The sequence below is a fragment of the Mauremys mutica genome, chromosome 1 (assembly GCF_020497125.1).
Source record: "Mauremys mutica isolate MM-2020 ecotype Southern chromosome 1, ASM2049712v1, whole genome shotgun sequence".
Lineage (NCBI taxonomy): Eukaryota > Metazoa > Chordata > Testudines > Geoemydidae > Mauremys > Mauremys mutica.
In genome coordinates this window covers 14,312,436-14,328,190 of record NC_059072.1, presented here as the reverse complement: position 1 = coordinate 14,328,190, position 15,755 = coordinate 14,312,436, and the positions used below count along the sequence as shown (strand labels likewise).

Genomic DNA, 15,755 nt, shown 5'->3' with positions numbered 1-15,755 from the left:
GAGATTCCACCACCTCTCTAGGTAACCCATTCCAGTGCTTCACCACCCTCCTAGTGAAAAAAGTTTTTCCTAATATCCAACCTAAACCTCCCCCACTGCAACTTGAGGCCATTACTCCTTGTTCTGTCATCTGCCACCACTGAGAACAGTCTAGATCCATCCTCTTTGGAACCCCCTTTCAGGTAGTTGAAAGTAGCTATCAAATCCCCCCTCATTCTTCTCTTCTGCAGACTAAACAATCCCAGTTCCCTCAGCCTCTCCTCATAAGTCATGTGCTCCAGCCCCCTAATCATTTATGTTGCCCTCCGCTGGACTCTTTCCAATTTTTCCACATCCTTCTTGTAGTGTGGGGCCCAAAACTGGACAAAGTACTCCAGATGAGGCCTCACCAATGTCGAATAGAAGGAAATGATCATGTCCCTTGATCTGCTGGAAATGCCCCTACTTATTTAGCCCAAAATGCCGTTAGCCTTCTTGGCAACAAGGGCACACTGTCGACGCATATCCAGCTTCTTGTCCACTTAACCCTTAGGTCCTTTTCTGCAGAACTGCTGCCTAGCCATTCGGTCCCTAGTCTGTAGCAGTGCATGGGATTCTTCCATCCTAAGTGCAGGACTCTGTGCTTGTCCTTGTTGAACTCATCAGATTTCTTTTGGCCCAACCCTCTAATTTGTCTAGGTCCCTCTGTATCCTAGCCCTACTCTCCAGCGTATCTACCATTCATCCCAGTTTAGTGTCATTGGCAAATTTGCTGAGGGTGCGGTCAATGCCATCCTCCAGATCATTAATGAAGACATTGAACAAAAGCGGCCCTTGGACTGACCCTTGGGACACTCCGCTTGATACCGGCTGCCAACTAGACATGGAGTCATTGATCACTACCCGTTGAGCCTGATGATCTAGCCAGCTTTCTTTGGCACAGGGTTTGGTTTATGCTCTGACACATGAAGGTTTAAATCCCTTTCCCCCCCTCTTTTTATCCTGTATAATGTAATGGTAGAAATTCTTTATTCCTATAAAACAACTAAACTTTTTTTGTTCTTAATTGGACTAAACTCTTAGCCTCCATGATTTCTTGTGGCAGTGAGTTCTGCAGGTTAATTGTGTTCTGTGTTTTTAAAACATCCTTTCATCAGTTTTAAATCTGTTTCCTTTCAGTTTCACTGGTTTGTCTCTTGTTCTTGCATTATGAGAGAGGGTAAACGTAAGAACCCAATTTATCTCCTCTATTTTTTTCTTCTTTCTTAGGTTATAGGTGTGGGGGTAAGGGCCACATCTGCCTCTATGATTGTACAGCACCCAACACGCTGGGTGCTAATATTACCTAAATAACAACAACATTCATGATTTTATAGTTTAGATAGCAGCCAGCTCCTGCTATGGTATCAGCCTGAGGCTGCTCAAGGAATCGTAGATTCTTCCAGTCTCCCCCGATTTCCTCCTCCTGCCCTCAGTGCAAAGTTTGAAAAAGACGGCTTGTCAGTTGTCTTTCCCCTGTTCTGCTCCAAATTGCACCCATGGTCCCACTGCTTCCCACTGCATATGAACCCTGCTGAATGAGATCTAGTGCCACTTCTGTAAGGTGCTGAGTGTGCAGCAAAGTGCACACAAATCATGAAAACAGTGATACCTGTTGACTGCTGTTTATATTGATTGGCTCACTGTTCCCCTGAATACACAGGCAAGCTGAAGGCTCCCTCCCCCTGATTTTGTCTGCTGGGGAACCGAGTCTACTGAGGGCCCCATCCAGAGCTTAATCTGTAATGAAAAAGGCACAAATTAAGACTGGCCTCATCCCAAACCCCTGAAGAGAGGGAGAAGGGGGCATCCCTGGCTGCTGCATTGCAGGGCAGGGAGTGACCAACTCAGCAGGCCCAGTGCAGGAGGAGAGCAGAATTCTGGGTCTCTGTGCATGGGCTGGGGAAGAGAAGGCATTTCCCAAACCTCTTGGTACCCTCCAGTCATCACTAAAGTACCTTTCTTCAACCCCTTCCATTGAGGCAAGTGAGTGGCAAGACTGAGGAAAGGCGGGTGAACGGACGAGAGGAGGAACAGGGAAGGAGTAGAACATTAAGATAGCGCCTTTCATCCTGAAAGACCCCACTGAGCTTTCATGCAGCTTTACTGCAATTCTGCCACCTCCGGGCCAGATTTAGGGGCAGGCACACAGATGAACACCTGAGTTGCCAGGCTCGGGGGGTGCCAGGCTTGGGGTGCTGTTTTTGTTGTTAGCATGATTTTCAGATTGCAGTGTGCACATTTATTATCTTATATGACAGGGATAAATCATACATGCAAATCATGCGTCAAAGTCATGAAGTGGGCTACCCATGCAAAAAAATAAGGTATTCAAAAGTTTAACAAATGGAGGGGGCCACCTAAGATGCTCCTCGCCTGAGGTGCCATTTGGTTTAGGGGCAGCCCTGTTTTGGGTCTGGGAGGCAGCCAGCAAACGGCAGTGAGATGGAAAGAATCCTAGCTGCAGACACTGGAGCAAACCCTCTGCCATTGGATCTTCAACATCCAGGCAGAACACGTGGATTACACTTAGATTAAAACTATGGGAAGACAAAAGATGGCCTTGTGGTTAAAGCACTGGAGTGCAACTTGGATTCCCAGCTCTGTCACACACTCCCTGTGTGACCTTGAGCACCTCACTTAATCTGTGCTGTAGCTTCCCTACCTAAAAATGGGATAATAATATTACCTTTCTCCAACTATTTCTCTGATTTGTCTATTTAGTTTGTAAACTCTGTCAGAGTGGTAGCTATCTCTTACTATGTGTATGTACAGTGCCTAGTATAATAATAATATGCAGCTATTATATAATGATTTTCATCTGTAGATCTTAAAGTGCTTCACAAAAGAGGTCAGTAAGATTATTCCCATTTTACAGATGGGGAAACTGAGGAACGGGGAGGGGAAAAGACTTACCGACAGTCAGCCAGCACAAATATAGCACAGGTCTCCTGAGTCACAATCCAGTGCTCTGTCCAGTAGGTCACACTGCCTCCCTATAATGGGGCCGTGATACTGTATAATAATAGTGATAAGCAGCACACAAAGGTCTTACTTTTTCAGGTTTCATCCACAAAGCAACTGGCACAGAACTCTCAATTTATCTATCTCAGAAGCATGAAGGACTGGGTCAACATAACATTAATGATATCCTGATGGCTATTAACTTCAAAGACATCCTATCCCATTTTTCATCAGAAACAAGACTTTGAAAGGAGAGCACAGTCATGATACAGAGAAGTGCTGCCTTTTAAATTACGATCAAAGCTTAAATATGCTGCAATGTTGCCAAGAGACCTATACATTGGTTTATAGACTGCACTTGTGGTATATATTGTTTTAGCTGTATATATTGTTGTACCCATATGGTAAAGTCAGTATGAAAAGTATTAGTTCTCTTCTCCCACTGAGACAAGACTGGGGAGAAAGGATGATCTTTTGGTTCATACGCTATAATGGAACTTAAGAGACATGGATGTAGTTTCCAGCTCTGAATTATGGTGTGACATTCCTAGATAAATAGGAGATTCTCCTATTATACTTGGATTAAATGGTTCAAGATTCTTCTTGGGCAAAAATGTTTGTGTATCATTTGGAAGGTATTTCCAGGCAGTGATCTTAACAAAGGTGTCTCAGGATGTCTGGAAGAGTGTCACCAAAAGGCATGGAACACAAAGTGCTGCAGGACTACATGCAGGGCATTACCAAGCCTGTGATCCACCACCAGGCCTGCTGCAGGGCTCATCTACGGACTGATCTATAAAGAAACCCCAGGGGTGCTAAAGGTTTTCCCAGAGAATGTCATCTGGGAGGTGATAACCCACACAGAATGTGCCGTGAGAAAGACCAGAGCTGCCATGGATGTGGTAGATGTCCTGAAACATCAGGGCTTGCATAATACCAAGGAAATCGAGCTTTCTTGGATGCCTCCCTAAGACCGTCCAATGAACTCCCATAGGAACTAAGGACTATCACAAACCTCACCACCTTCTGCTCCAAGTGCAAGGTGCACTTCTTTGACCTTGCCTTCCCTAATATAATGTGCGTGCACATGCATTATAAAAAAAATCCTGGGGAAGAGAGTGAGAGAACAAACGCATACAGATGTTAGTCACATTTCTTAATGCACTGCTGGAAGGTGGTGAGCACTGTATAAGAACATGTATATGTAACCCACGCACCTCCTGGGTGTGGTGTTCTGTCCCATCTAGTGGCACTGAGACCACTTAGAAAGAGAGAGAGTAACGAGTCTGCTCTACAGCCTTAGCTAAGAGCCATAGGTCTTGAGGCTCATGCAGTTAGCTCCAGAGGTCCCAGGCTTGATCCTACCCACTGACAACCAGGGTCTGTCGGTGTTACATATAGAATGGAACAGGAGGCCACTTTAAATCTCAAGCCCAGGCAAACAAAATTCTACATTTAAAATGTTCTTTGCAGCCTGTATTTAACTCACTTTGGAATTCAGCCTCTCTGTCATAATTAAAAACACTGTATGCCATAAACTGACAATGATATTAGCCATTAAAAACAAATCAAGACATTTTGGTATTGTGTTCTGGTTCCTAGTGAGAGCTTCATAACTTCCATGCCAATCACATACAAATAATACAAAGAGAGCAATATTTTCTCCTAGACAACAGGTTTTTTCGTGTTTTTGTGACAATTATAAATTAAACAAGGAACTTCATGTTTAATAACAATGTCAGATAAAGCCACTTTTGAAATCTATTTTGTTACTCGATATGTCTTGAGTCTTAAGTTTGCCAGCTAAGAGTTGTAGATTGCTCTTGTTTCACACACGCTTCCTGTGAAACACGATGGAAGTGCTGCCATGGATTGAGAGTACAACATGTCCCTAAGAGACTAATTCTCCTCCACACTGCGCTGAGAATTTCTGTAAAGTACCATCGATGATATCTGAGGGGAAAGAAACACTTTGCGGAAAAGGCTGGGATAATATTTACTAGTATCCACATGCGAGGGCTGTCACCGGGGATTGAACTCAGGACCTCTGAAACGAAAAGCAAGAACTGCTACAATTGAAGCTAAGGCTCCCTCGGTGGGACTATAACAGATGCATAGCCTCTGGGGATGGGGCACAGAAAGGAACCTGTCACTCATGCTCAGTGGGTTACACACAGATGCTTGGGACAGGGATTGGAGGATCTTCTTTGACAAACACTTTATGAGTATTTTTTGCATCAGAAGTTGTCCTGCTCAGAGAAAAAGACAAGCTAATGCCAGGTAAACAGTGCTGCCAAGTCTCACAACTGTTTAGTGAGTCTCACAATATTTAGTGTTTTTCCTTAAAGTCACACCTCCTGGAGTCATGTGATGAACTCAGCCTTCATTTACAAATGTACTTTTCTTGTCTTCTCGGTTGTGGAGAAAGCCTGAACATGTGTACTCTAAAGTCTCAAAAAACAGAAGCCAAATAAAATCACCATTAGAAGAAAAATGTTTTGGAGCTCGACTCATGATTTTTCACTGCTTGGGACAGCCATTCAGGGTAAATATTCACTATTTTATGCCTAAATTGAGAGCTTGCACTGAGTTTATTTTTATGCTACTTTCTCTAAAACTGATGATAAAATATTATTTTGTGTAAGACAAGTAACATTTTCTGAAGCACTCAGATGCCTAAGTAACTTAGGGTACGTCTACACAGCAATTAAATATGTGTGCCTGGCTCAGGTCAGCTGACTCAGGCTTGCGGGGCTTGGGCTGTGGGGCTATAAAATTGCTGTGAAGACGTTTGAGCTCGATCTGGAGCCTGAGTTCTGGTACTCTGCAAATTGGAGGGTCCCAGAGCCCAGACTTCAGCCCGGACGCGAACACACAGCAATTTGTAGCCCTGTGAGGCCAAATCAGTTGACTGAAGCCAGCTGCAGCCGGGCAGAGGGTCTTTTATTCCAGTGTAGACATACCCTTAGGTATTTTAGAAAATTTTACCCAGTGTGAATTGGGACTTGAAACCATTAGCTGGGGACCACAGTTCTGATTTCTGGCCAGGAAGTGTGAGGGGATGGAGGAATCCACAGTCTCTCTTTGTAATCAGTGCTATGGAGGGTTAGTGAGCCATCGTGATCACAGAAAAAACCTAACAACCTGAAAGCTGCTATGCCTGAGTACATGGATGTCATGAGGCTTTAATTAACACTTGGAAAGCACTTGGAGATCTTCAGATGACAAGGTTTACGGAACTCCAAATTATTGTTATTACATCCCCTCTGTGCTTGTGATGGCAAAGCGCCAACGAGAAGCCATCTGACCAAATATGGGCATTTTCCCCCAAATCCTTGTTATTTCTATGCTTCTGTCAGAAAAAAAAGGTGGATCTGGATCCAATTTAGTGAGTGCAAATTACAACTGACTTTGGTAGGATTCCTCTGTACCCCTGAACATGAGATAAGTAGCCCGCAGAAAGCTATCTAGCTGGCTAAATATTTAGCCAGCACCCAGAGAACTGGTTGCAAACGCTAATATTTGAAGAAAACAGGCTAATCTGTGCCTCTTTTGTAATACATCTAACCACAAACTAATCTTTTCCTCCATCTGTGACTGCTTTATTATTGATAATAGTCTTTTCATATATCTTTTCATACATACATTTTAAAAAAAAGCCTCAAATCCATGTAAAAACAAAATAGTATGCAGCACACAATTCCTCCCTTGGTGAGAGGATTAGAGAAAGAGCAAACCACATGTGATAGATGTTAGTCATGTCCTTTTGTACATCAGTGGAAGGTGCTCAGGTACCACGGTGATGATAGCAGTAAAACAACCTGAATAGAATAGAATCTTCTGGTTTAGGACACAAAAAAGGAAGCTGCCGATACAAACTGAAAGTGGTGCTTGCAGCATATCAAGACATGTGATATCGCTTTAGCTCAAGCTGTAGGAGGATGCTACTGCAAAAGGTGGCTAAATTTAAAAAAAATCACAGTTCAGATTTGTAATGATTAAAATGCAGATAATGGCAAAATGACCAAATTCTCACAGGCAGCAAATACAAAATGAAGAGCTGAGATATTCCCAGGGAACAAACATCTGATCCCATCCTTCACAGAGGAGCACAAGATGAAAATTCTCACATTTCACTGGGAAGCACAAAGAGCTATGGATTGAGATGTTCATACCTGACTGGAGGATTGAGCCGCACAACATCCAATGAAGTTAATGAGTTATGTGGCAAAGTCCCCTAGTTGGCTTTGAAAATCTCAACCATAAAGTTTATGTTCTATTTGCACAAATCCCATTTGTCAGGAATCCCCAACATTGCTATTACAAGGTGAAGCGTAAATCATACAGCCAAAACGTCAGTGGTGCATTGAGGTATGAACTTTTGAGCTCACTATGTGGGCCTTTTGATACTGAAGAAGAGCTGGTTATCCATGTCTGTGCATATATCAGTTGACATGCCCTGCCATTCAGTATTTAAACTGCAATGAATTAAGAGCAAATGGCAGCGGTTGTTACCCATGCAGGTGGTATCCTGTAATAATTCACTTGTAGCTGCAAAAGCCTGTTTAAAGATTCCTCACAACCTACGTGGTGTCTGGCTTGAATTGCTGAGATGGGAAACCAGTTTATATGGTACCCATCAGTAGTTATATTCTCCCACTTAAGCCCCTATTTTGAGTGGTTACGCAAGGGTGAAGTTCCCCCCAACAATTACATAGGGGGTAACTATCAGAATAAATGTTGCTATTCCATTGTTTCCAAAAATACAAAGAGTAAGGGAAAGCCCCAGTTAATGCATCAATGTAGGCTTTGGGTACATGTGTATTGATGGTATTAAATCCTCCATTCTACAAATCTTCCCTTCACAATTTATTCAGCCTAAGTGATATTTATGTGAGTCACATGTTACCATTGTGCTTCCTCTATATACATTTCTCTATAGTGTAAACATGCACAATTATGTTGCAGTTGACTGATTCACCTCTCCTTCCTGCAAACTGATCCATTCTATTACCACACAGGGCTATTAACATAAACAAACTGTGAATCTGATTTCAAAGCTGCTTTAAAAACATACATAGAGAAATGTTAATATATGCAGCAGAAGGTATTTAAAATATATCTGTATTTTAATATCTGTAATATAGAGTTAAACCCGTGTCTTCCTAGTGATAATTATGGAGCAATCAGAAGAGTACAGGGAGGGGAATATTTATTGCAGGTTGAAAAGCCAATTATTAGGTCTGTATCACAGCAAACCATGTGGAGTTACATTTAGAAACTGTCTTTTTGATCATGGATGGAGGACTGTATTAATAACGGTTCTCCCTCCCATATTTTAATCAGTGATATTGATAATTGAGAGGGAATAATTCAAAAAATGATTAAAAGCATTAGACATAAAAGTAACAGCTTAAGGACCTGATCTAGAAATGAATTTAACCACTTGCTTAACTAAGCATGGGAGTAAGTCCTTTGGAAGGCTACTGACATGGTGAAATCTGAACATATGTCTATATGTTTTGCAACCACAGGGCCTAAATTTTGCTCTGATTTGAGATTGCACCCCACTGGTTAGGCCAAATTTTCAAAGGAGTGTAAGAGAGGTAGGTGTCCAATTCCCAATAACTTTCAAAGGAAGGTAAGCACCAAACCCTTTTGAAAATCTCGCCGGAGAGCTTCAGTGAGGTTGCACAGGTAACAGAATTGGACCTAATATTTTTAAGAGCCCATTAATTCTTCAGCAAGTTTCTTGGGCATGTTTTCTGTTGTTGATAAATCATAGAGTCAATTGCTTGACCACACTTTGGTTCGTTATGAAATATATCCAAGAGACCAATCAGTCGGGTTTCTTCCTGTAAATCAATAATAATATAATATGGGGAAAAGGTTCAATATGATTCCTGGGTCTCCGGGAAGCCATCTAGTGCAACACTGGTCCATTCACCTGATACAGAAGGTATACTCTCTAACTTATACCCCTAAAGCCATCTTTTTAAACCTTACCCGTATACAAGTAAAGGGTACCGTGTACATCATCTGAAACTAGATTTAACCAATCTTTCTACCTTGTTTTTCTGATACCATAGTGTACCCCTTATCTCTTTGTTCTGAACACGCATCCCAGGTACCAAGAATCATGAAGGCACCTCCTAGGTTTGTACCAGGATAAAGCATTGCTATATTGTCTCCTTCTCCTATAGGACATTACAATATTAGCCTGTCAGAGTAATTCCGTACCTGTTGCTATGATAAAACACTCAAACGTCCTGATCCTGATAGTTTTCCTATCCATTTAAGACAAAGCTTACTTCAGCTAATGCAAGGTGTTATGGGATACTTAACATTAGAGCCCTGCGTGGATACAAATCTATATGTGTGGAGATGGATATCTGCGAATATAAATTGGTATCTGCGGAACCAGGAACTGTAGCGGCGAAAGGAGCAGAATGTGGGGCCACCATTCCCAGGAGCCAGCACCCCATGGCAGCAGCTCCTCCGGCGTGGCTGTACCGTCCCCAGCCCCACCCCCAGCCCTTCCGCACATCTGTCTGCGTCTCCCGTCGGGGGGCATGTGCACCACTTGAACACAAGAGCGCAACCAGAGACAGCTGCTGGTGAGCCTGGTGCCCACCCCAGTGGATGGGGCTAGGAGCAATATAGCCACGCTGGAGGAGCTGCCGGTGTGGGGCGCTGGCTCCTGGGCGCAGCAGCCCCATGTTCTGCTCCTTTTGTCGCTGCGGTTTCTGGAAGATCCCTACAGTTCTGTAGATACTGATTTATATCCGTGGATATAAATTTGTATCCGTGCAGGGTTCTACTTTATATGGATAGAGAGAATTGTGGGGAGAGTGTAATAAATTCAGTTAACATAACTTCTCAACACTTACATTAATACTATGCCTAACATATATGTATTGGCAAACACTGTCATCACAAGGGGTAGTGCAGAATAGCATTAATACCACAAACTCAATGCTTTGACTTTTGAAATTAGGACTCTTGCCACTTATAAATGACAGACACCTTGTAAATAAGCTTATTATCTTAGAATATCAGGGTTGGAAGGGACCTCAGGAGGTCATCTAGTCCAACCCCCTGCCCAAAGCAGGACCAATCCCCAGACAGATTTTTACCCAAGTTCCCTAAATGGCCCCCTGAAGGACTGAATTCACAATCTGGGTTTAGTAGGCCAATGCTCAAACCACTGAGCTATCCTTCCTCCTCCGCTGAGTGACCTCTCCTTGTAATAATAAATGAACACCAAGCCTATCTGAACATTTTCCTCCTCTGAAAATATTATTAGAGTTGGAAGGATCACACCCACTCACCGTTGAGCAGACGACTTCAATGGAACTATGCCAACTTACACAAACATACATTCAGCATGACACGTGTTTAAATTGTGTAGGGCCTGTAGAAGCAGAAGAAGAGAGAAGCAAAGAGATAGGCAAGACAGGAAAAGGTACATTTCCAGGTAAGATGTGTAAAGAAGAGGGAGCCGGCCAATTACCATTATTATCTGGTAAGCTTCAATAGTATGCAAGAGGCTGTACAAGACAAAATTAAGTCAGTCCCAGACTCTGTGAGTTAGTTATCAGTGGGCCTGATCCAAACCCTACTGCAGTCAACGGAAATCTCTTAATGTCAGACACTAGAAGCCAATGAGTTACAAAGATACAGGGAAGGCTGTCTCAGGTTCTCATGCCATCGTGTAGAAATAGAAGACCGGAACTGAGAACTCAACTCCCTAGCACTATAAACTATTCATTTGTAGCCCTTACAGCTTACAAGGGAACGTCTACACTGCAATAACTGGGTGTGACTGCAGCTCATGTAGACATACTGGAGCTAGCTTTAATCTAGCTAGCTCAGGTTGTGCAACAGAGAAGTGCGGCAGCATGTGCTTCAGCAAGGGACATACAAGCCCACTTAGAACCCTGAGGTAATTACTGAATCTGAAGCACACAGTCCTGCCACTTCACTCCTCCAGGACCCAAGCTAGCTTGATGAAAGCTAGCTCAGATATTGGCACAAGCTTCAATCACACCCTGTGACCACAGTGCAGACAAACCCTAAGATGTCAGATGTTAAAAATCAATTCATTTTGATTACTGGCTCCCCTCCAGCCAGCTTCAGGAAACCACTCCTGTCTTTCTTATTTGGATCAAACTTCCACTGACATCAGTAGGAGTTTAAGTGCTGCAGAATCATGCCCAGGTTCTGACATGAATATAGGGTATATGTGAAGTTATAATTATACATGCACTTTTCCCCCCTTCAGAAGCAAGGAAACCCAGTGCAACAACACCCTTCATCCTCCCACCAGCTACTACTAAAATGTGGTATGATGGTTGAAAATTTTAATGCACAGACTTCAGGAAATTCAAAATATACCGAAAGCTACTGTGAGCACATTGCACTTTCTGCAATACATTAGGACATACATTTTACAGCCAATACACTAATAAAAATACTACATATACAAAAAGGGACCAAAATACAATTGCTGTGGGAACTGTAATTTATCTTACACTGGTAATGGAAATGTATTTGTATTTTCTGCATAATCCCCTACCTCCCAAGCGACATCTCTTCAAAAACAGGCAGATCCATATTTCCTCTAGCTTTCATGCTCTTTTCATGTGTTTCTGCTTAGTTTATGCATCACAAGCTACATTTCTCCTTTCATGAGTCTGTGGTAAAGTTTGCTGGTGGGTGTCTCATTTGGGAGCCAAGGGCAAGCAAAATCTGTCAGTTCTTTCACTGGGATCTATCTCATTTCACCATAATTTTCCACAGCCTCCAACAGATCACCTCCTGTGTGCTCCAGTTGAAAGGCTAAGGTGGACAGTTTGCTCTGCTGGACAGGAAGCAAAGCTGCTGTCCCACTGCTTATCAGGCTAGAAGGTGCTGAAGAGGGATTTATTTGGCCTCGTGGCTGGGATTTTCAAAGGGGCCCATGGGAGTTTAGGGCCCAATTGATGGTCAGTCCCTCTGAAAATCTGAGTCTTGTATTCCATCTCTCCTGCAGGGAGTAAATAACTGAGTATCTGTAAGAAAGACAATCCTTCTCTGCAAAAAAGTATGCCTACACAAGAAAAAAAACAACACACAAAAACCCATGGCCTGGTTTCAGAGCCCAGGTTTCAGCCCAAGCATCTACACTGCTATTTTAGCCCTGTAACACAAGGTCTGTGAGCCAAGTTAGTTGATGTTAGGAGAATGTAAAGTAAATAAGATAAAAATTAAACAATAATCATTTTGCTTCTGTCTTTGCTTTTAGTTTAAATAGTCTAAATAAGCAAGTAAGAGAAGATAAGTGAAAGCACAATGCTGAACCTCTCCCTTTCTCCCCCCCCCCCCGCCACAGCTGGTAGCCTTGAAGATAAGGGGCTAATCGAGCAAGGGGTTGCAATGGTTACCAAGTAGTTGGAGAGGAGGGGAGGGGAGGGTGTAAGGAGGAGACACAAGGTCTACAAAAGAGTGACCATGACTAAAAGAAACCGCGCTCTTTACCTCTCCCATCAGGTACAAAAGAGGTGGTCTTATCGACCCCAGACTCAGGACCACCCCGAACAGAACATGACCATGTATTGGAAAGGGTGGTACCAACAGAAAGGGGACTACAAGTATGCTTAAGTTTGCCAAAAAATGGGAGGAAGAAAAAGGAGCTCCGTTGGTGTTCAAAGCTAGGGGTTAAGAGAAGAAGGAGGTTCTATCAGAATATAAAACTATAATTAAAAATAAAAACTCTATCTTCGTATAAAAGACTTCAAAATATGCTTGCTTATTTAGCTGCAATAAACCCACCAAATTGCCTGCAGACTAAACTCTGAACTGTTATTTTCCAGCAAACTATGTCTAAAAACTGAGAGGGAGGAGGGAGCTGGACCCCCATCTCCAGTTGACCTTAGCTCTGAGATGCACTGCCATCGGGTTTTTTTGTTTGTTTGTTTTTTGGCTGGGCAGACGTACCTTAATACTCCAGGGCTACAGTTCAAACATTCTCTATTTCTTCCCACTTCCCTACTTCTTCCGTCAGGAGCCCTATCATGTCTGCGTTATGCTGCCGCCTAAATCCTCCTCAGAAGCAGGAGCCCCATGGATGATCTGAAACACGTTTCTCTTGCATAGCACTGCACCATGCTGTTATCAGACAGGCCAAAATAAAACATGCTTTGTTCAAAGTACAGCTCAAATTAGATCCATTAAACATTTGGGAGAACTATGGACTTGGGTATGCATACACCAGATATAATGTGCCTTATTTGGCAGCGTATGCTCTTCCATCATGTCACAGCCCTGTGAACATATAGTACAGATGTGTGCACTGATATTTTAAATGAAGGACTGGCAAAAACCCAAGTGCTTGCTTACGCATTTTAAATAGACCCTTCACCGGAAGAATATAGACCCAGCCCGAGTCCTGAAGAGTTTGCAAGAAGAGTGAAACAACTAACTATTGAATGTGACTAGGGCAAAAGGAGGAAGTGGGTCAAAAGATCCTACAGTTACTTAGCTTTATGTGCACATCTTGACAATCCCACTAAATGAGTAGATTCATTGAATTTAAGATCAGATAGGATCATTATGAACTAGTCTGACCTCCTATATAACGCAGGCCATATTTCATTCAATGATTTCTGCATCTAGCCCAGCAACTTGTGACTTGTAGAAGAAGGACATCCAGTCTTGATTTATAGACTCCAAATGACTAAGAATCCACCACCTCCTTTTGGTAATCTGGTAATTACTCTCACTCTTAAAAACAATACAATTAAAACTTTTCTTTAAAAATTGCATCGTATTTTCAGTTTGAACTTTGTTGACTTCAACTTCTAGTCACTGGATCTTGTTAGGTCTTTGTCTGCTAGAGTAGAGAGCCCTGTCGTCTGAGAATATCTTCTCCCTGCGTAGGTACTTATAGACCATGAGTTAAGTTGCCTCTTAACTTTTTATTTGAGACGCTAAATACATCGAGTTTCTTGAGTGTCTCATTTTAATATCTCAGTGTTATGTACATAAGTACAATGTACGCGTTTCTTTTGTTACCAATAATCAGTAACTTTTTTGAGAATGAAAGAACTTTCCTCCCCTTTTATTTAACCTGAAATGAAATTACAAACTTGTCCAAAATTTGTCCACCTACTGTTTAAGTTATATTCTATGCAATCATCACTTTAGATTTGTGTAATGGGAATTATTTAAGCACTCCAATTAGTTCGTAAGAATTATAATATTTTGGCTGTTCTAATCTAAGTATGGCACATTTTGTATCCAATTTCATTTCTGAATTTTATTTCTGCAGTACCTAAGGGCTCAATACGCCTGAGACCAGGGACAGCAGTCAAGATCACCACATGAGACAAGATACTGGCTCTCTGAGCAGACTCCTCATGCTATGCACAGGTTTTAAGTAGAGTCCAACAGCCCTGCTGTCAAAGGGTCAAATCTAGCACTGGTTGGAAATATTCTCCCCCATAGACAATGTTTGATGAAAATGAAAAAAAATCATTCTCATCCAAAAATTCCATAGAAAGTTTTGACTTTTTGGCAAAAAAAAAAATCAACCAAAAACTTTTAGTCAAAAATTGAATATTTCTATTTGGACATGCTTGCGCAGGGCCTCATGGGAGTTGAAGTTCAGGTGTCTCATGCCTCCATTTTCTATGAGCCAGGTTCACAGGCTGGATTATCTCTCCCATAATGAACCACGGACTTCCTCTCTTGTTGAGCAACCACAATGTATTATGGGTATCCATGCCTATGAGGTATCACAACAGATGTAGTTTGACTGGGGAGCCCAATCCGTAGAAGAGAATGGGAGCATAAGGCAGTGGCATTTTCCTATTGATTTTGTTTTTCAATAAACTTTAAACTTTTTGCAAAATATTTCATTGAACTAAAACCCCAATTTTCATTGAAAAAAACCCCAGTTTTGACAGAAATTTTTCTACCAGACCTAATCAAGACTCCACCCACATTTGTAGTGGAAGAGTCAGTGCAGTGGGAAGTGCTGACCTTTTGAGGTTGGAGCAGGGAGGAGAGGGAATCTGGGAGGTGCCGTGGGGAAGCTGATGTCAGGAATATGTTGGGGGTGGAGACCTGAAGTTCATTCAGTGGTGAGGGTTAATACCTTGGGGTCAGATTTGCTGCAGTTGACAGTTAATTAGAGAAGAGCAGGGAGATGAATTAGGAGCAGCATTTTTTTAGGGTGGATGTAGAAGAACTCAGGGTCAGAGGGGAAATCAGGACTGTGAGCTGGGAAGCAAAAAGGAGGGGAAGTGAATAATAAGATAATTCAGAAATCAACTCTTGTGGAAGATAACCCTCTGCCCCTCCTGCCCTTCTCTCTCATACAACCCTAGATCCAATCCCAACCCCATTACCCACTGTTTCTCCTTCCCTCACAGTTTCCTAAATGGGCCACTTATTGCATGTTTCCTGGTACTCTGGGGCTTCCATATTACTTATACCCCAGAATTCACTGTGTGCCCTCCAAAAAGTACCTCGGAGCACGTGGGACTGCTCAGGCCATAAATAATGGCTTTAATAACTGACTGGTACATTGTATTGAAGCATGCACAAAAAGAAAGCTAATGCCAAGTAATGAATTTCTAACATTTCTACATTTCCTTTTATTAATATATAAGATACTTAAAAACAAAATTAATTCAGCACTCATGAAATGGACAGAACTTGAGATATCAGTGCTTATTTACCCCTGCAGCATAGGCAGCAGCAGAGCAAGCTCCCCCCGACCCATACCT

General features: G+C 42.3%; 1 long non-coding RNA gene across 1 annotated transcript in view; it reads left to right on the top strand.

Annotated features, from left to right (window-relative positions):
• LOC123361759 overlaps positions 1-14,754 on the top strand; it is a 47,708-nt gene extending 32,954 nt beyond the window's left edge. The window contains exons 2-3 of the long non-coding RNA XR_006576217.1: positions 5,411-5,527; positions 14,294-14,754. This is a non-coding gene — a long non-coding RNA (uncharacterized LOC123361759). The remainder of the gene's footprint in view (positions 1-5,410; positions 5,528-14,293) is intronic.
• The last annotated feature ends 1,001 nt before the right edge of the window (positions 14,755-15,755 follow it).